This window comes from Protopterus annectens, chromosome 3.part0, assembly GCF_019279795.1.
Source record: "Protopterus annectens isolate FY-2018-M chromosome 3.part0, PAN1.0, whole genome shotgun sequence".
In the NCBI taxonomy this organism is placed as follows: Eukaryota; Metazoa; Chordata; order Ceratodontiformes; family Protopteridae; genus Protopterus; species Protopterus annectens.
Window position 1 is genome coordinate 1,485,818,012 of NC_056731.1, and position 21,713 is coordinate 1,485,839,724.

The following is a 21,713-nucleotide window of genomic DNA, read 5'->3' on the forward strand; positions in this document are numbered from 1 at the left end:
GGAACCCCCCAAATGTTAAAAAATATTTTTTTTTAAAAATTTTTTTTTTTTTAAATTGTAAAGATATTTGCCCGTGAGTGCGCTCGTTTGCACGGGCATGCCCGTAGCTTAGCCGCAGTTAGCAGTAAGTGGAAAAGCATATAAGAACTAACTATGCAAAGTAAGCCAAAAAGCAATAGCGTAGCATTAGAGACGTTGGCTGAAGAGCAGGCAGTCATGGTTCGAGCCCCCACAACATCAATTTGTATTTTTAGTGAAATAAGCATGAAACAAGTTCCTGACATATATGTACACATATAAAATTATATTTTATGTAAAATGTAATGAAATGGGCCATTTATTTTGAAGAAATGTGAGATAACAAAATAATAAAAAATGCCAGATGTGCCTATAGCTGAGCTACAGTTTAACAAGTTGAGTGCATCTGCCCGTAGGTGAGCAGTGGTTTAACAGGTGTAAAATGAGTGCCCGAAGGTGAGCAGTGGTTTAACAGGTGCAAAATGAGTGCCCGTAGATGAGCAGTGGTTCAACAGGTGCAAAATAAGTGCCCGTAGGTGAGCAGTGGTTTAACACGCTGAAACTGTGTGCCCCTAGCTGAGCTGAGCGTGATATGTGTGCTGACAGCCAAATGAAGTGTAAACCAGCGTAACCTGTTTGTGAGCTGCGACCAGCCAACAAGCTAACCGACAGGTAACGTTGAGCAAGCTGTAATAAAACTGCCTTTACACAGACACACCTCCTAGCCTGTGTAGACAGTCATAAAATATAAAAAGCAGTGGCCAGGTTTGAACCCAGGATACCATGCACCATAGTCAAGGTACTGAACCACTAAGCCATGACAGCTATACTTAGAACTGCAGTAATAGCAAATATATAGGAATGAATAGAAAGAGGAGCATGACAAAGCAGGTTTTGTGAAGCTGATACAATTCCAAAATGGCCAATCACAGATAAGTGCGGGAAAAATGGCATATATAAGCCCCATAGGCAGGAATACACAGCATAACCGATTGTAGAACTAACTTGCAGCCAGAATGTCAGGAGTAGGTGAGGGTAGTTGCTTTTGAGCACAGAGGTGGGGCGTTGAGGAGTCCAAATATATGGTTTGGCTCCTTGTCCACAATCATGAGGCCCAACTCATGCAGGGCCAGGTCCTGTGGGGAGCATATAGGGCTGAGGCGTGGGACCGGTTGGCTCATGATCTTACCAGTGCCACAGGGATTCCAAGGACTGGTGAGCAGGTCCATCACCACCATGCGGACCTGAAGAGATGGAAGCAGAACCAACTGAACCTTTGGATCCAGGAGGCCCGGCAAATGCCCAGCGCCCCACTACTAAGTAAGTTACATCTAATTATGTATGTAAGAAGTTAACCTAGCTGATATTATGGAGATGTGTATTCCAATATTACTTTATTTATATTACAGCTGCAGGTGTCCGTTCTGCGAACCGCAGAGCCTATGGTGATAGGCTGGTGCGGTTGCGCCACCAGGCAGGTCAGTAATCCTCTCCCTGTAACTGTAAATAAATATAAAAGTATGACAGTTAGCAAAAGAGTGCAGTGTAGTCACTAAGTAATAAAATGTGCAAGTAACAGTGTAAGAGTGTTTGCAAGTATTGCTTGATTACAAAAGTGTGTTGGAGTCTGTAATCCAAACAGAAAAATGAAAATGTCTGAAATAAAGTCTGAAATAAAGATGTCCCACGTGTAATATAATAGTACACAACCTGCAGCAGGCTGAAAAGTACAGCTGCAGAAGATGAGCAAAACACATGTGTGAAATATATCCCTGTTGAAATACTGAAACATGACAGAAGTGAGACTGTTGGAAAGGATTATAATAACTACAGGTAAAACATGTCAATAAAGCCTAGAAGAAAGTACAATCCTGAATTGTAAAAATAAAACAAGTGAGAGAGTGTGAGAGTTATGAATCCACCAATAAAGTAGTAATAACTCCTGAATAAAGTATACTGCAGTCAGTACAGAATGAAATGAATGTGACAAGCAGAACCAAACTGCGAAATGTGTTCAAAATGTTCCTGCAGCTGGAACGTGTATCCCAAAATCTGGATATGTTGCTCTCAGTCTGCAATATGCAGATAGTATGATTGTCTGAAATACCAAACATCCACAGTTGTCTATAGCTATATAAAGCAAATGTAGTAGGATGATGTAGCTGAACAGAGCCAGATATGAACGTGTATGAATAAAAATGAAAATGTATATTGATGTAGCAGTAACATTCCTATCACCAACTTGAAGTAGTTATCACATAGGAAACTGTAGGTAGAACTGTAGTGTGTATATATCTGTAGCTATTAGAAATGTACAGCATATGTATTGGTATTTGGAGGTGTTAATTATATTTTCCTCACCCTACCCTATAACCACATATAATCCATTCCACGTGAAATTGGTATGTGCAATCACAATTAACACCCCTGGACATTTGTCCTGTTGGGTCATACATATTTGCATGTGCGTTGATGCATCTGCCCTGTTCATACATCCAAACCTGATGGCCTGTTGCCATCAATCAACCCTGCATGTTGTTGGACTGTGTATTGCTGTTCAAATTATGCATGTGTTATGCTTGCTGTTCAATGGTGTGAATATCTGGGTGTTTGGTTAATGGGAATACTAATGCATGCTGTTACAACTAATTGTGAATGGTATTGTATGTTACTAACCCAAACTGTCATGACATAATGCAAAACATAGGACGACAGGGAAGGAGGGTTCCAGTGGACCCACCTCTCCCACCTCAGCTGGCGAGTGCACCTGGCAGTAGTGCCCAGTCTGGACCCTCCTCCGGTGGCCCTGTGCCACCTGCGGGTGGAAGTGCTGCAGGGGATGGGGCTCATCCCCCCTCTGCAAGTGTGGCTGGAGGAGAACCACCACTCACCCTCCATAGCGTCCGGACTGTGGTGCGTAGGGAGATCCAGGAAGCTGTTCTTGGGCCCCTACGCCAGCTTGAGGCACAGGTGGCACAACTATCGGGCATGTCTGCTGCCCGGCCTACACAGCCCCCAGCACAGCCCCATCCTGGGCAGTGAAGGCACAGTGGCAATTGCCCATGGGTGGGGATATCAATTCCACTGTTGCCATCTGTGGGCTCATGGGCTCTGGATATCCAAACGTCCATCCCCGTCAATTGTGTAACCCCCCCACATGTGTCATACACTGCCCCTGTATGTGTCTTGTTTGTCTTATCTGTTGACCTACCCAACCTACCTCCCCAGCTATACTGACTTCCTTTACCTGACATACCACTCTCACCTGAAAAAAAAAAGGGCACTCTGTACCCACAAAAAAATTACGCCCCATACATAGCTGCCCATTTCGCACACATGTCTGCTGGACATGGAAACTGTCAATTACAATTGGCTGTACAACAAGTATTATTGTTGTCCTTACACCTCTCTCAGGGGTGGAAGGTTTCAAATGTCTCACCAAATTACAAACATATGCACAGCTGTTGCTGATGAAGAAATGGGCAGCTATGGGACTTACCTACATCCCTCCTGCAAAACCCAAGCTTGTTTCCCTACTGTCTTACCCTCTTTGTGACCCCTTTTTCACCACTTTCCTGTCTCCCCATTTTCATTTCTTTCAAAGAAAATAGTGCGGGTGTGCGCAAGAGTAAGCACTTTTAAGCGGTTGTAAGCGGGTGTGCGCGGAGCTGACCGCCAGTGCGCATCCGGGAGCTCCGCGCAAACCAGCGCTAACCCAGTTACAAAAGTGCCTTAGTCACTCTGAATGACAGGTCCTGTAGTCTGTTCAAAAGCAAAATAAAATCCCACTGTCAGTCCCAAACCCAGGACCTTGGAAACACAAGTCTGCATGACTTACCACTAAGCCATGACTGTTATATAAGAACATTGTGCTACAATAAATATAGCATGTAATAGTAGGAATGAATGTAAAGGGAATATAGGATGTGTAGTACACAAAGCATGTCATGTATATTTACTGTCAAATCTAGTGGATTTCTATAATAGTAGTGTGCAAACAGAAACAGCCATGCTAGTTGGTAGCTAGTAGGTAATAATGTCACTGTAGCACCTTGCAAGCCACACACATACTCACAGCAGGATAATCACTGCCCATACCCCACAACCTCTTACAGGAACACATCCGGACCAAGTAGTAAAATATGTGGAGCAAAGGGCCAAAAACAGGGACACATTCCAAATAATGTTACAACAAACTTAGACAGTTCAGAGAGTAACAGGTTCCACATTTTGTTGGATGTTTGGAAGGGTATGAAGTCTGAAACTTAAATGTTTGTCACTATATTCTGACTTGAGCCCAGAGTGATTTGCCAGAAAGAGCTGTTCATGAGATAGTGACCAAAATATGAGGCAGAAATGTGGACAACCTGCAAATATCTGTACACTTGAGAGGTCTGACACTGCCATATTTGAATAGTTAAGAGCCTAGACATAGCAACAGTGACTGAGTTACAGGGATGCCCCACAGACTCCATGTGAAATGTACAAACAGTAGGCAGAAAGGTGTTACAACACATGCAATGGTAACTATGAAGTCCTGAAAGTATGCACCACTTGCGGCAGAAATAGTGTAGTAATACATATGCTCATGCTATCCCACAGTCACAACTGCAGAATACCAGACAATTTAATGGGTGTACCCCACTGATATGTACTATTCCATGAGGCAGATAACAGATGCACCTGAGAGTCTCTGTGGCCTGCTCAGCAGCATACTCAAATACCCTAATAGATGTCAAGGCCCACACCATGGCCAGACCACACTGCATGCAGTAACACCCTAGCAGATATAGCAAGCATTCCAGGGTGTGAATGTACATGGAAAATAGGAAAGCCACAGCAACACACTACAGTCAAGACACCTAGCAGGCATACAAGTAGTGACTGTAAAGGGCAAATATTTGAAGCCATAGCAACAAAGTGCAAGAGCCACTGCTATACACCAGTTACACCACATGTCCCACAGGAAAGCGCACACACCCACATTAACAGTAGTAGTAGTCTTAGGTGTCAGTGTACATACACACTTAGTACAGGAAACTGGAGAAATGAATGGAGAAATGTTAATCTACAACACAGCCGGAAATATGAGAGAGAGATTAACCTTTACACTCACAGAACAGTGTCCACAGCATACCAGCATGGTCCTTGCCCTTAAAATCTGAAAGGGCTACACCTATCTCACATACCTTTTTATAGCACTGTCCTGAAATCACAGTGAGAACTGCAATCAGTACATAACTGGCTGCATGCAATTAGCAAATGCTGGCTAACAATTGGTGCAGAGGCCATCACATGGACATATGCAGATACCTACAAAAGCATGCTGTACTCCCAGTCCACATATGCAATACTTTCATTGCACCCTGCAGAGGTAGGGACAGACAGAGAGAGAGAGAGAGAGAGAGAGACAGAGAAAAAAAAAATAAACATACACAAACAAAACTGGTCAGCAACAACCACCTGAAAGCTGACAACTGGCAAGTGGAGCAGCAGGACACAAAACCAGACGGCAACACAAGCAGCTGTGACAAACACAGGTAATGTAAAGTAATACTATAAAAGTCTACATACTGTGAACCCTCCATATGTGTCATTGGTCTGTATCCATATGTAAATAAAGATGTGCAAAGGGCAGGGGACATACAGCAACTATCAGTGAAGGCTGTACATACATTTGTATGTGAGAGCATCTATGTGCACATATCAATGTAGGTTGAATGTAGGTTGTAGTGCAATGTACAAAGTAGGTTTCACAGTTATGTATGTTTAGCAGTATGTTAGTGTGTGTATACAGTTTTGTAAGCAAACATGTTGATATACCTATCTATCATATGGATACGTATGTATGTCAATATATGTATGTATATATATATATATATATATATATATATATATATATATATATATATATATATATATATATATATATATATATATATATATATATATACATATATATATATATATATAATATGCATATATGTATACATATATAGAGAGAGATGTAGGAATACATAGACAGATGTAGATAGATAGAATATGTACAAACATATATATGTAATACACACATACAGATATAGATATATGTAGATACATATACATAGACAGACAGATCTGACTATCTACAGGTATGACTGTACATGACGATCTCACACTCCCCCTGTCCCACCCCCTCTGTCACTCTCACCCCTCTCTGTCACACACCCCCGTCTCCATATCTATAGAAATATATGTACATCAATATATATATGTGTATATGTATACAGGCATATATATATATATATATATATATATATATATATATATATATATATATATACATATAGATATATCTATATACATATATATATATATATATATATATATATATATATATATATATATAGAGAGAGAGAGAGAGAGAGATGTATATATATTCTGAGTGAGGCACATGTGTACAGATGTATTGCAACAGGTGCCTGGTGACAAAGGCATGGAGTGAACACCAGTGTCAAAACTGGAGTACCATACCCCATTTCAAATCACCTACACCAGTAACCACCAGATATGTGATTGGCTGCCCACCACTGCATGTGTCAGGGGTGAACAGGGTCATAAATGTGTACAATAGCCCCCAATGATATTCACAGTGGCACACTATTCCTGGAATACCTGCACATGGTATGTGTCACCAGACATGGTGTGTCAGCTACGGACATGTAGGTCAGTGTACCCCTCCACACCACATAATGGCTGCCACGGTATGTACCTCACATGACAGCTACAGATATGGAGAAGGACACAGTGACATGTACAACACTGTGACAATGCACTCAAACACATTACCAATGCACAGTGCCTGACAACACCACAGAGTACACACATACTACCCACATAGAGGTTACAACTCCTGGATTTACATACTGAAGTCACACCCATGACAGATGTCCAACAACCATAGTAACACCTCACACCATCCACAACCTAAATGACTGCTGTGTGTCGTCCGTGACACTGCAATAGAGAGCACATGGTGGAGGTACAGGTTCCTACCTACAGATAAGACATACCCTGCAATATACCACACAGCGTTAAGAAGCAAGACTCCTCATGAGTACATGTCACACATACCCCTGCTGAATGTTAGTCAGATAGGTAATATGCCATATGAGTCACCCTGTGTAACTGTTTGACAGCAGCAGGTACCATCACATGTGTCACAATGGTCAGGGTAGCAGAACATGCTGCTGTAGTCCCAGGGGCAATAGCATATTGTATTGTATTGTATTGTAATGTATTATATTGTGTTGTATTGTAGTGGTATGTAGACGTGCCTCCTTTGTGTAGTGGAACCACTGCTGCTGTGCACCAGTGTACAGGTACATATCCTGTAGTCAGGCTAGTGTTACATAGCACTTCTATATGTGTGTTTAGCTCCTCTTGGAGTTCATGTAGCATGCAACCGAGGATACCATCAGGTCCCATTCATGTTGTGTATTGTGCTTTCCTGAGGGCGGCTCTCACCTGGACAACTGTGATGACAGTGAGGTTACAGTCAGCTGGGATAACTATGTCTTATTTTGTGGGAGAGGGAGGGGGGAAAACTGCACTGAACCTGTCTGCCACAATGTTGCCAATATCTGTGGGTTCAGGGAATTATTTGTTGTTGTGTACTAACTATGAGCATAGTGGAGGGTTTCTGACCAGGTTGCTAACATAACTGAAGAAGGCCTTGTGGGTATCTGTAGTGTCCCTGTTGATTTCCCTCTCAAAGTTGCCCATGGATGTTTGTATGTGAGAAAATAGCTCCTTACTAGTGCTGATCAGACATGCCTTCCCTTTATGGAATTATGCTCTGTCTTGCAGTAGCTTCCATCTTTTGTTATACAATCTGTCTATGGCTGGGGTCCACCAGACAGGATGCTGTCCCTTTGTGGAGAGTGTCTTGCTCTTAAATGGGATTGCATGATCCATGCATTCTTGGAGATGTCCGTAGAAATAATTTGTGAAGGGGTCAGCATTGTGGGTTGTGTCTTCCACTGGCCCAGTGGGCTGAAAGGATACCATGTCACTGTTACAAAGTGTAACGTTTGCATTTGAAATGTTATTCACTATAGTCGTTTGTTTGTGCTGGTGGTGGAGGTGGGATATGTATATCCAGGGCAATTAGTTTGTGGTCAGCTCACAGTAGTTGTTGATGTACCCCATACAGTACCTCAATACAAACCCCCAGAGTGAGGAGGTGCTTTGGACCTGAATCAGTGTTCTGACTGCTGGGGTTTGGTAGTATGTCATATGGAGTGTGCCAGGTACTGTTGCACAGTTGTTGGCTGAGCACTGATACCTGGCCATTTACATGTGTATCCACCAATAGACAGACAGATGCTATATATGTGAGATATGTTGTATCACAACAGTCGAGTAGCATGTGTAGTATGTGTGCCAAATTCTGCTGACATATTTAGCTGATATCCTGTTATTTCCTTTTACAGGACTATGGCTCACCAGCGCAATCCAGCTTACTCAGCAGCTGAGGATGAGGAGATACACCAGAGCCTGGTGCGGGATTATGCAATACTCTATTCCTGCACCAGCCAGAATCAGCAGGAGAGGGCTGCACTGTGGCAAGACCTGGTCCATCGGGTAAATGACATAGGCACGCATAATAGGACATATGAGCAGGTATGACATCACTGCAGTGATTTAATCAGAAATGTCCGTCAGCGTGCGTCGGATATCCACAGGCAACAGGTTGCCACAGGTGGTGGGGTGGCTATACATCCCCCACTCACCAGACTGGAGGGACTACTCATAAGTGTTGTGGCTCCAGCCCGCCAACAACAACAACAGCAGCAGCAGACATGCATTATGATGGAGGTTGGAGCCACGCGGCAGCAAGACTACGAGTGTTCAGGTAATATGCCATATGCATAGTTGACTGTTGTGTACACTGGTAGTTAATGCATGTGTGAGATGTGTCCTTGGTTTGTAGCTGTCATCATAGTATTTAATGTGCAAGTGTGATATTCTCAATATCAGCAGCTGACCTGTGAAAGGCGACTGTTGTACTACTGACCTGTATCATACTCAGTAACAATGGCACAGTTGTGCCCACTGACATTAGTTTCCTCACTTCTGCAGATCCCTCCGGTGTAACAGCAATGCAGCCTATCCATGCTGGTGAGTGTGTATTAACAATACCTTTAATAGTCTTCATAGTAATAGTAATATTAGGCTCACTGAGTAGTGCTCTGTGTATGCATGCAGGTGTGTCTGTGTCTGTGTGTTGATATCTCGCATACTGAGTAGTGTGTAACTGTGTGCAACTGTGTGCAACTGTGTGCATGTGTGCATGTGTGCAACTGTGTGCATGTGTGCACCTGTGCATGTGTGCATGTGTGGACCTGTGCATGTGTGGATGTGTGCATTACTGGTAATATTGTGTAGACATTGTAAACTGTTTCCTGTTTCCCTCCCACAGGTTCTGGTGCTGCTCTGGTGTCATGCAGCAGGGAACCTGAATCAGGTGCCATGGGTACTGATAATTATGACATCTGTGTAATGGCACAGGAAGGTATGCCAGGGTCCGTCATTGGTCAGCCAATTGACAGTACACAGCTGTCAACCCCATCAATGCGCACAGTTATCCTGCCAATACACCCTTTGTCACCAATGTCCCTAGGTGATGGACAGGATACAGTGGGCATTGACCAGGGTAATGTGGTATCTGTGACACATGCATCCCCACACAGCAGCCATGGGCATGGCCCTGAGATGGTACCACACAGACAGATATCCAGGGGTTCTCGTGGGAGCATCTGTGGGCGTACTGCCCCTGTCAGACGTGCCCACAGAGGTCTTACAACTTCAGCTATGTTTCAGGCTGTCATGCAGGCACAGTCACGTATGGAACGGTACAGCAGACAGGGTCTGAGGGAGCTGACAGCATGTCGCACAGCCATGACTGACAGTATGCGTGACATTGCGGCTGCCATCTGTAATTTCATCGATGTCATAGACAGACGTTGTGGGGATGTATTAGACTGGTTCCACAACTACATGTCCAATGAGCCAGGGTGATGGTGGACGGTTGAGGCATCGACATGGGCATATGCCAGCAACAGCAGCAGCTGGCAGTTGTCGCGGACGACAACAGGGCCGTGGCCGCCCCCATAGTGCCAGCAGCAGCCCCAGCAATGCTGGGTCTGTGCTGTCATCAGACCACCCCAGGAGACCACGTGCACGTGGCTCTGGCCAGGCCCGACAGGGATCTGTGTCCAGTCAATGAACACCTGCTTCTGATAACAGTACCCAGTCAGGGTTGGTACCGGATACGGTCCGTAGCACCCCTGCAAGGCACAGGTACCGTGTCCATGGCCAGAGACACTGATCTGTATGACCTGGCAGGTGCAGTCTGTGGCTGTCCACAAACACCAGTATATGGCAGCCATGAGGTGGAACTGTGTGCATCCATACACACATGCGAACTGACAACACCTAGGGCTACCGCATACGCACACACACTGCATCAACATTGCCCCACCTTGTACTGCTGTCCCTCACCAACACACATACACATACATGTCAATTGGTGGTATTGGTGGCTGACTCAGGCATACCAAGTTCACACCCTGTGCATATGATGAAACTGTGCCACCTACTGCAATCTGTAACATCAGTGCAGGTACAGGTTAACATGTTGCTGATGCACAGGGTGACTACATAGACGTGTAGTAATAGTATCATGTTGTTAACAGTACTGTGTGCTGATATAATTATGGGTATATCCCAGCATGCCTGCTGCAGTAAGGGTATGATTGTCATGCAGTGTTGTCTACACCCATGGTAAGTACCATAGTGTATCATCGGCACATGTTTGCATACTGGTGGTAAGGATGTCAACAGAAGGCTACATACATAGGTAGCACAGGGGATAAGGTAATGAAAGTATTGATACGCAATGATGGACATGTAAACTGCATGTGGCATGTTGCCCACACTGGACTCTGCAATGCAGATGTATGAGGATGTTGATATGTGTGCAGTACTACACGACTGGTACAGGACACACAGGAGCACCCTAGCACTGCAAGCTCACATGTCATACCATGCTAGACAGCCCCAACACACAAAACTAACTGTCACAGGAGGGAGAGTCCCCATACATGTCAGGGATACTGTGGTGGCAGGCCAGGTAGCATACATCCTACTAAGTATGGAACCACTGAGTGAAGGCTCAGTGTCTGTTATTTGACATGTGTATTACTGTAGGTATGAGCACCTGGGTTTACATCCAGTTATTGTACATCCTGACGGTGCATGGTCTGTACACTTGTGTGCGCTGTGACTGGACCCTAGCCATCTGACCTGTGGATTTCCATGTACATGTGTATAGTGCCTGCATATTTGCACTGTTACCTAGTGGAAGTGGTACAGCTTGTTTGTTGTACAATGGACTACATGCAGCCCTGCTTACTGTAGCTTTGTTTGCATGCATGTTTGCTTGCAGTTACCCTGGAACACTGATCCCACCTGCAATGCACAGTTACAGAGCTTCTGTGGACTCCTAGTGACATCTGCATAGCTTACTATATGTATGTCCATGTCTCACTTGACAGAACGTCACTGTTTGTCCTGTTCACATGTACGTTGCCTGTGACACATTGCATATGACTTACCTGGCATTTGTCCATGTGAGCAGTCATATATGCCAGTGCTAACTAATCACAGACACTACACCCAAATAAAACCAAGACCCGATCCTCCAAAGGCAGACGCCCTGTCTGTTGGACCCCAGCCATAAACAAACTATACAATAGAAGGAGGAAGCTACTAAATGATAGAGCAAATTCCCAAAAAGGGAAGGCATCACTGATCAGTATTAGCAAACAACTACGGGCACTCATAAAATTGTCTAAGGCCAGCTGCGAGAGGAAATTGCACAGGACACTAAGGATAATCACAAGTCTTTCTTTAGTTATGTTAGGAACCTGGGTGGTAATTCCCAGATATGCTCAGAATTAGTCCCAAATGACAAAAGAAACACCTAACCCACAGACATTGCCAACATTCTAGCTGACAGGTTCAGCTAAACGTCTCCCCTCCACACCAAAGGGCAAATATCTATCCCAGCAGAGTGCTGCCCCCCTGACATCTCAGATGCTCAGGTAAGAGCCGCCCTCTCCAAAGCAAAAAACACAGCATCAATGGGACCAGACAGTGTCCCGGGCTGTGTCCTACATGAACTCCAAGAAGTGCTAAACCCAAACATAAAACTACTGTTCGATCTCAGCCTTACTACAGGATATGTGCCCAAAGAGTGGCGTACAGCAACAGTGGTCACTCTCCATAAAGGTGTTGCCCCAACGGATCCTGGAAACTATTGCCCCATAGGCCTGACTATCTTGGTCTGCAAAGCTATGGAAAGGATCATCATGGACCTCATAAATAAAGATATCGGGGACCTACAGACACTGGGTCCTACCCAGTTCGGCTTTGTTAGGGGCAGATCCTGCCTCTTAAACCTGGTTGATTTCTTTGAAACAGTCACCAAGGCCATTGACAAGGGGAAGGTGGTCCACACAGCCTACCTGGACCTCAAAAAGCCTTCGATACAATACTACGCCGGCATTATAGAGAAGCTCACCAGCTTAAATATCAACCCCTATGTCACTAGATGGATTGCAAACTGGCTCAAGGACAGAACGCACATGGTTAGAATTGCTGGAGCCATGTCAGACTCCAAAACAGTTACAAGTGGTGTCCCACAAGGCTCAGTCCTGGGACCTCTCTTGTTCGGTATATATTTCTCGGAGGTACAGGCCAACACAGAAGGACTGTGGCTGACCATGTTCGCAGATGACTGCAAACTGGGTGCCATAATCGACTCTCCATCCGACACAAGCATCCTCCAAAAGGGCCTCATAGAAACAGACAACTGGTGCCAGAACCATGGCCTCAAGCTAAATGCCAAACAGTGTATAGTCATCCCCTTTGGCAAAAACAAAGTGCCCACAAATTACCACATAGGCGGTAATCCATTAAGTACAGAATAAGTAATTAGGGACCTGGGGACCCAAGTTGATAGCAATCTCTCATTTGACAACCACGTGGCCACAGTGGTTAGAAAATCATTTTATATAGCCCACCTCATCATGAAGGGATTCACATCTAGATCAGGGGAAGTCATTGTGCCTCTTTACTCATCCCTCAGCTGGCCCATAATTGAGTACAATGCCCCTGTTGGGATGTACCTTACCAGACACCTGCAGCAACTGGAAAGACCCCAAAAAGTACCTCACCAAGAGGATCAAAGGGCTCAAACAGATGCCATATGCTGCCGGTTAAAGAAACTCCAGCTCTACTCAGTGGCATACCACCTGTTCAGAGGCGATCTGTGCCTGACGTATAAAGCCATGTCCAACCCGGAATTAATGGACATGCTGCACCTCAGAATATCCAAATCCCATCGAGCTACGTGCTCGAGAGACTTGAACCTCAGCACTGAAATAAATAGGACATGCTGGAGGGACAGATTCATAACCCAGAGGCCCCCTTCACTCTGGAATACAATCCCAGTCCAGGTTAGGCAGAGTCCCTCATTGACTCTCTTCAAGAGAAATCTTGATGAGTGGATGGGAGATTGTAGGTTTACCCCGGGTATCACGTCTGTGTCACTGTCAGACAGAGGCACAGTATACTAACCTCGGAAAAGGGCATGGCAAATTAATTTAAAATGGGTGGAGAAAGCCAACCACATTCTAGCTAGGCTTATAAATGCCCTAGGGCAGATAGCCTAGTATGAACCTATGAACCTATGTACCTTGTTCCCCATTGGCCCTATGTGCTGTTAATCACCATGGCAATCACAATACTATGGTAGCATGTGCAAAGGTCACTTGTCAGTCACCTCTATGGTACAGTTGTGGTATATGTGGGTCATGTGGCAATGTCACAGCTGCCACATGTACACAGTCATCTCTCCCCTACACATGGACGTACAACACATGTATGAGATGCAACCACATAGCCAAACTGGGGACTAAGCACTCCAAACCCAGTACTGGCATAACCTGTCAGGTGGCATGAAATACTACAGTGTCTACAATACCAGTCTGATGTAGACCTACACTGACAGCAATCCAAACACGTGAACACACTGGGCCATTCGTGGAGCCTCAGAATAGCATCCTGCCTGAGCAGCAGACACCTCTGCAGCTGGCACACAGGCATACGATAAGCCGGAACACAGCACATACAACACATAGCACACATATCCTGTGTGCCAAACAGTCACAGCCTGTACAGCTAGACAACACACCTGCAACAGTTGTGTTAGGTACCTTTATTGTCCGGTACAGTGAGGTCATGCTCACCAGGCTGGACAAGGTGAAGGTCACAGTGATATGCCCGTGGGGCACTATCGTTCAAAACATGACACAAGCATACAGGTCAGTCAGAGGCATGGACACATATGACTCAGTCATTGTCGATGCCACTATGGCTGACCTGTGATGTACCTCCCTGGACTACATGATAGGGAACATGGAAGGGCTCTCTGAGCATGTGGCACAGGCTGGTATGACCCATGGGAACTATTGAAGGTCACAGGTACATATGTGCATTTGGCACACACATACATCATCTGTGTCCATTGCCATTACTGGTTTAATCAATGTCATGCATTATTGTGAACAACAACCCACACACATGGGCATTCTGTGTGACAAAAACACGTGGCATGTGTGGTATTCAAAGCCATAACTAACTGTGCTATGGCAGTAGTGAGAGATGCAGTAGCAGAGTGTGCTATTTGCATTACTGGGCGATTTGGCCTCTTCCGCTGTACTTGTAGGGTGCTCACATCATCTCTGTGTAGAGATTGGTATATGCAGCAGCTGGTGTGTTGTACTGGTTGGCAAAAGGGTCAGTTCTTTCACACATGTAATTGCACACACCCTACTTCCACCCCATACACACACACTTGCAGGATTCAAACCCCTACCTAATTATGTTACGACACTCGAGACGGATGCATTAACGGAGTGTGCTATTCGCATTACTGGGAAGTTTTTTCTTCTCCTGCTGTACTTATAGCGTGCTGACATCATCAGTGTTTAGAAGGGGAATGTGCATCCTGTCGTGTGTTCTCCTAGTTGCCAAAAGGGACATTTCCCTCACACAGAATTGCACACACACTAACCCCCCTCCACACACACTGAGCATTTGCAAGATTCAAACCCCTACCTAAGTATGTTATGACACTTGAGACAGACACATTAGCAGAGCATGCTATTCACATTACTGGGAGGTTTATCTTCTCCTGCTGTACTTATAGGGTGCTGACATCATCAGTGTTTATAAAGAGGAATGTGCATCCTGTAGTGTGTTCTCCAAAAGGGACATTTCTTTCATACAGAATTGCACACACACTAACCACCCTCCACACACACACACACACACACACACACACACACACACACACACACACACACACACACACACACACACACACACACACACATGCTGAGCATTTGCAGAATTCAAACCCCTACCTAACTATATTATGACACTTGAGGGAGACGCATTAGCAGAGCGCCCTATCCGAATTACTGGGCATCTGTTCTGCACCTGCAGTATTTATAGGGTGCTGACATCATTATTTCTACAGAGGTATGTACATCTAGTACTACCTGTCAGGTGGGGGATAGCATATATATGCATTTGCAGCCACCTACTTCAGGGTCAGTTATGCACATCGCACTGGCAGGATATGTTCTATACCATGCTTCGTGACCACAGGACCTGTAACACACAACACAACCAGTTTGGACCACCCCTCCCACATCCAGGAGACACACTTTGCTTCCCTGGGAACAGTGCCAAGATATGCAGGTGTTCACATACACCATTCCAGTTGTTAACGTCAGGTACAGGTATGTTGTGTGTGGGAACTACTCAGGCCTCTACAACATTACCCTACAGCCACTACAATTTGTGAGTCCATGTGCTATGGCAGGACCACTCACCACAGCCACAAGGGGGAATACATATTGCACCTGACCATCTACAACATGGGTACTCACTGTTTCACACCAGAGATAGACCACCATTGTTGATATGTGGCCATACCCACCTTTCCCTGGACATCCATATCCCATCCCCACCCCCAGGGAAGGTTGTCACTGCAAACAAAGTGTATTTATCAAAAGCAGACTTTACACTTGTGAAGACTGGGGTGGAAGACTTCAAAGGACCCATGCTGGGGGAGTATACAGGCCACTCTGCATACTCCTTGACAATTGCATTCTATGAGCATGCGGAAGGTTTGCATTGATCATGCTATCCCAAATATACCCATGACTGATCCACAACAGGACACCTGTCAGGTGTACACCAGCCATATATGAGCTGTCCAACAGACAGAGTGAGCTAATACAGTGCAGAGCAGTAGCCCACAGAGGGAGGACATCTCTGAACAGTACTGTCACAACACTTCAATCCCTCATAATCATCACGACAAAGTGTTGACAGTGAAATTGTCCAGACAATGCAGATAAGGCTCCCCTAAGTCTGTTATTGATGCCCACATACTGTTAGAGGTCCTCAGCAGCCCTCTTCCAGCACACACAAACAACATGGATGTGGCTTAGCAAATTCAACCCCTGGGATCTCCACTGTGTCCCTGCTTGACAGAGGCACAGCACACTAGCCTCACACGGTGCCTTATGTGACCTACTTTACAGTGGCACAGTAGCCTACTGTACTGGGGAGACAGACGCCAAGCACACTCTGGATAAGCTGTCATTCCCTAGGGCAAACAGCCTAGTGTTGACCTCTACACCCATATGTTTAATTGTCAGATGCACAATATTTGTTGCTGATAGACTGTTTGCAGGTCTTTATTGCCATAGCATTCCCTGTTTCTATGAACAACTTGTGTATCTGTGGAAGATGTTTGAATATGGGAGGGATCCACTATATCACGTATGTCTCTGTAGTCATTTAACTGTGTGCACTGGGCAGATTGCTGTAATGTGGTTGGTTCCTGGAATTACACGTACAAATACCAGATATGTGTGGCCAAATGCTAAACTGAGATTTGGCCTAAGTGTGTGAGCATGCCCAGTTCAGGCTTCCCATGGCGTGTTGTCTGACATATATCTCATTTCTCAAAGTGTGCGGGCATGCCCAGTGTCAGCTTTCCATATGTTGAACTCTGCAGCCCACCACATTTGTGGATAAGTGTGAACTTCAACAATATCTCACGTTTATGGTTGTGTGTTGTGTGTCATGTTGTGTAGTTACTGTCCAACTGCTTTGTGTCTGAACACAACAGGGATTATACTCTGCCTGCAGGGTTTGCATGGGATACTTTGCATACAGTTGTCAACATCCTTTTATACTGACCTAACACTGTAGTCCGTATAGTGTACTGGTTCAGTACTTTCACTGCGGTGGACAGTATCTTGGCCTTTAGTCCTATCACTGCTTTACATTTTCATAGTGAGCACAACAGCCTGGTTAGGGGCCAGTTGTGCACATCTGACCATGTTGCATTATGTTCAGATATGAACTACTTAAACCAGGCTTGTCCAACATTGGTAGTGTATTCTACAACATAGGTGTACATTGACAAACACTAGCAATGTGCCCTAGGCCATTTCTAATGCTAGTCGGAGAGTGTGTTTGTCCTTCGACACACATTGTAGGTGGAGTTTGCCATGACATATGTCATGGTTAGTATACTGTGCCTCAGTCTACCCGTGACATAACAGTGATACCCAGGGTAAACCTACCGTCTCCCATCCACTCATCAAGACCCCTCTTGAGGAGAGTCGATGAGTGACTCTCTGGCTAACCTGTACTGGGAGTTTACTCATGAGTGGGGGTGGCTTCTGTGTTATGGATCATTCAGTACAGCTTGTCCTATGTATGTCAGTGCTGGGGTTCAGGTCTCTCATGTGCATAGCTCACTGCCATTCAGATTGTACAAGGTGCAGCATGTTCATTGATTCCAGCTTGGACATGGCTTTATACATCAGGCACAGCTTGCCTCTGGGTGGGCAGTATGGCAGTGTGTGGAGCTGCAGTTTGTTTAATCAGGCAACACATGGCATCTGTTCAAGCTCTTTGATACTCCTGGTGAGGTACTTTTGGGGACTTTACAGTTGATGGAGGTGTCTGCTGAGGTACATCCAACAGGGGCTATTGTAGTCAATTGTAACGCTGATGAAGGATGACTGCAGAGCCACAATGACCTCCCCTTATCTAGATCTGACAACCTTCATGGTAGGTGGGTATATGGTATGTTTCTGTAACCACTACAGCCACATGTTTGTCCAATGCTGGATATCTATCATCTTGTGTCCCCAGGTCTCTCATTACATGTTAAGTACTTAATGGGTTAACACCTATGTGGTAATTGGTGGGCACTTACTGTATATCCACAGGGGTTGACTATACACTTTTCTGCAATTAGCTTGCTGACATGGCTATGGCACCACTTGTCTGTTTCTATGTGGCCCTTTTGTGGGATGCTTGTGTCAGCTGGAGGGTCAGATATGGTGGCCAGTTTGTAGTCCTCTCCAAACATGTTCAGACACAGTCCTTCCATGTTGGCCTGTACCTATGGGACATATATACCAAATGAGCGAGGTCCCAGGACCAAGCCTTGTGGGATGACAGTTATATCTGGTTTGTAGTCTGACATGGCTGCAGCATGTCTGACCATGTCAGTTCTGTCCTTGGTCTGGTTTGCAACCCCTCTACTGACATAGGGGTTTATATTTAAGCTGGTGAGCCTATCTATAATGAACATGTGGGGTATTGTATTGAAGCCTTTGCAAGGTCCAGCTACGCTGTGTGGACCACATTGCCCTCATCAATGACCTTAATGACTGTTTCAAATGAGTCAAACATGTTTAAGGGGCAGCATCTGCACTTAAGAAAGCCACACTGGGTAGGGTCCGGTGTCAGTAGGTCCCCAATATCTTTATGTCTGTGGTACATGCTGATCCTTTCCATAGCTGTGCAGACCAAGCTTGTCAGGATTCTGGGGTGGTAGTTTGCAGTATCCATTCAGGCAACACCTTTGTTGGGAAGGACCACTGTTGTTGTACACTGCTCTTTGGGTACATATCCTGTGGTAAGGCTGACATTGAGCAGTAGTGTGATTTGGCATTCCATTCTTCTTGGAGTCCATGTTGGACTCAGCCCAGGACACCATCTCATACCATTGCTGCTGTGTGTTTTGCTTTGTAGATGCTGGCTGTTACCTCAGCATCTGCAATGTCAGGGGGCCAGCAGTCTGCTGGGATAGATATTTTGCATTCGGGGGGGGGGGGGTTGCACTGCACCTGTCAGGTTATATGTTGGCAATATGTGTGTGTGTTTGGTATGTTGTTTGTAATATTTGAGTGATTCAGAGCATATCCGTGAATTCCCAACAAGGTTCCTACCATCAGTTGAGACAGCCTTGTGATTATCCTTAGTGTCCAGTACAATTTGTATCTTCATAGGTTCATAGGTTCATACTAGGCTATCCACCCTAGGGCATTTATAAGCCTAGCCAGAGTGTGTGTGGCTTTCGCCACCCCTTGCTATGTGAATATTATGGCCATTTATGATTTACTTTACTGTGCCTCTGTCTGGACGTGACACAGTGAAGACCCCCCAGTGTACATCTATGATCATCCATCCACTTGGCAAGATTCCTGTTGAAGAGTGTCAGTGAGGGGCTCTGCTTAACATGGAGTGGGATTCTGTTCCAGGGTGTAGGGAGCCTCTGGGTTATGTATCTGTCCCTCCAGCACATCCTATTTCATTATGTGTTGAGGATGACATCTCTCACTCTCACAGCTCCAATGGCTTTGGGTTTTCTGGGGTGGAGCATGTCCATTACTCCTGTGTTGGACATGGCCTTGTACAACAGGCATACAATGCCTCTGTGTAGGCAGTATGTGACTGCATTCAGCTGGGGTGTCTACAGCCAGGCAGCATATGACATATATTTGAGACCCTTTATCCTCTTGGTGAGGTACCTTTGAGGTCTTTCTAACTGCTGCAGGTGTCAGGTAAGGTACATCCCAAATGAGGCATTGTACTAGATTATGGGTCTGATAAGAGAACAGTACAGGGGCACAATGACCTCTGTTGACGTAGATGTGAATCCTTTCATGATATTGTCCAATATAGACAGTCTTCCTAGCCAGATTGGCAATGTGAGTGTCACATAACAGGTTACTGTCCACTTGTGTCTCTAGGTCCCTGATTACTCCTTCCATTCATAATGGTTTACCACCTATGTGGTAACTTGTGAGTACCTTGTTTGGTATTTGGTGGGACATTCATACTGTCCAGTGTCTTCAGGATGGCTGGGTGGGGTTCCTGTGTGTGAGAGTGTGGTCTGTAGCATGCTACAGACTGTACAGCAGTTTTGCCTACAGTTAGGTGCACGTGGGTCGTCTTCGATGCTTCGTGCATTGTCAGTTACCTGGACGTATGGGTGTCTGTGCTGAATATGGATACTCCCCCTCCTTTTATGTTTTGGTCCAGGTTTTGGGGCCATAACGCATGATATGAGGTATAACCTGGTAGTGCTGGTGTGCTGTCAGGAGGCTTGCAGCAGGTTTCTGTCACTGAACAGACATCGATGTTCTCCATACTGGGAGGGCCTCAGGAGCATGCATATTGCGGTTTACACGTCTGGCATTGGTCAGCATTACCCTTATGTTTCTTACCACTTATGTTTTCTAGGGTGGTGGGTTAGTCTTTTCAGCCTTGCCTACGTAAGGCTCTATGGAGGTGGCAAAGCCTTATCCAATATCCAGAGCCCAAGGGTAACAGGTGCAAGCCATCCCTGGAACAGCAGCATGGCTTGTCAAGCATGACATCCCAAGCAGACAGACATTAGATCCTCTTGGAATGACAGCAGTAATTGTGCCACTTGTTAAAGCTGATCATTCTGTGTTTGTACTGTGGCATCATTCTTGGTGAGGGTAGGATGCTGCAAATGGTCAGTGTCATACCGGCCTGGAGTACATACTCAGAGAGCTCATCTATGTCTCTTTTCATGTAGTCCAGGGAGGTACATCTCAGTTCATTCACGCCAGCATGGACAATGACTGCATCATATTTCTACTTGCTTTGGGGTGACCTGCGTACTTGTGTTATGTGGCGTATTGTAGCAGCCTACAGGCAGCTTACTGTACCCTTTCCCTTGTTCAGTCTGGTGAAAGGGACAGCAGTGTGTCTGACTATAGAGTCACCTATTACAACTGTATCAGGCATGTTGTTTCTCCTTCAGGCCTGTGACTGTTTGGCACACCAGCTTTGTGTACTATGTGTTGCATGTGCTATGTTTGGAGGTTGTGGTTGCTTGGGGGTCTGCTTTGGAGGCCTCTGTTGGTGTGGTGTGTTTGTAATTAGGGCCTCCGGGAATGTTTTTCTGTGTTTATGTCTTTGGTTTGCAGTTGTGATAGGTCTATGTGGGACTGGGTTTGTGGTGTGTGTGGTTACCTTCTCCTCCTGACTAGTTTTGACAGTACTGAGTTGAGGGAGCTCAGCCTCCGGTTTGGATAACTGGTTGCATCTCTCACATATATTTGTATTTCTTGGGGGGAGTTGAGGGTTGTCTGTGTACTTGGGGCAGGTGTAACATTGCCTCAGGATTCACAGATTCAACTTGTTGTAGCTGGCCTTAGTGGATTGTA